Source organism: Dasypus novemcinctus, chromosome 8 (assembly GCF_030445035.2).
Source record: "Dasypus novemcinctus isolate mDasNov1 chromosome 8, mDasNov1.1.hap2, whole genome shotgun sequence".
Classification (NCBI taxonomy): domain Eukaryota; kingdom Metazoa; phylum Chordata; class Mammalia; order Cingulata; family Dasypodidae; genus Dasypus; species Dasypus novemcinctus.
Genome location: NC_080680.1, coordinates 126008991 through 126010410, shown reverse-complemented (window position 1 = coordinate 126010410; position 1420 = coordinate 126008991).

The window sequence follows — 1420 nt, the reverse complement described above, 5'->3', positions numbered from 1 at the left end:
TTTTATTTTATTTTTTATTTTTTTAATGTCTTGATTGATAACATTGCATTATCCCCTAGTCTTTTCTCCCAGCATATCCCCCAAAGTCTTTTTTTTCAGTTATTTAGGTTTTTTTTTTTTGTTGTTGTTGTTGCTGTTGTGGTTGGTGTATATCTTTTTTTTCTTTTCCCTACCTGTTCCCCGCCCTTTTCCCACCCCCTTTTTTCTTTCTTCCTTTCTTCTCTTTGTATTTTTTTCTCTCTCTCTTGTCCCTCATTTTCTTCTTATTTTATTTTATCTTAATTATACAATAGGTGCTGCAGGGATCACCTCACATTTGCTGGGTTTCCTCATCCTCCACTGCCTCATTTCTGTGTGAATAGATTTTGGCTACCTACACTATTCCCTTTCCCCTACATCTTGATATCCTCCATCATCTATTGTCTTTCATATATTCCACCTCCCTTTCTTTGATCCACAAAGTGTCTAACTCTTAATTTCTAATACCTTTGTTTTGTTTTCTGTCTGTTATCCACTCTTGAAACTATTGCCTTTCTTTTCTCTTTCCCTCTCTCACAAAAACAATAGCTTTTTAATTCATACCATATTCCTCCCATATTCACTCAACTACCTCATTATAGGTACTCTACCTACTGCTATAACTCTACACAACTTACATGAATCTAATATCCATCCTCCCAGATCTCATATTGTTGCTCTGTTAACATATAGCACCAATACTACTTTACACGTTTTCCTTGCTTACACAACTGCCTTTCCCCAGCCCTAATACTTTCCTTTAAAGTGAACTCAACCAGCAATAAGAAATTAGAATAAGAAGAGCAAAGTGACAAAGAGAAGATATAACACTTACACAAAAACAACAGCTAATTAATCCCCAAGACTAGACAAAGAAGCTAAGGAACTGATTAAACCCATCAAGATAAAATGATGACCAGACAGCAACAAAAATCTACAAACCAAACCAGTAATCAGGAAAACATGGCTGAATCCAATGAACAAACCAAAAATCAGGAAGGAGAACAGAACTTCACACAAGTAATGAAAGATCTCAGAACATTTATCACTGACAAATTTAATGAAGTAAAGGAAGAGGTTAGCAACATGAAGACAACACTTGGAGAGGAAATTGCAGACATACACAAAAAGATAACAGATATGATGGGGACGAACACCACAGTTCAAGAAATCAAAAATACACTTGCAGCAAATATCAGCAGACTGGAAGAGGCAGAGCAGAGAATTAGTGATGTGGAAGACAGTACATCGGAAATCAAACAGATAGTAGAATTGGTTGATAAAAAGATGGAAAAAATCCAGCTAGGACTTAGGGATCCAAATGATAATGCAAAACTCTCAAACATACGTATTATAGGCATTCCAGAAGGAGAAGAGAAGGGAAAGGGGTCAGAAGGAGTGT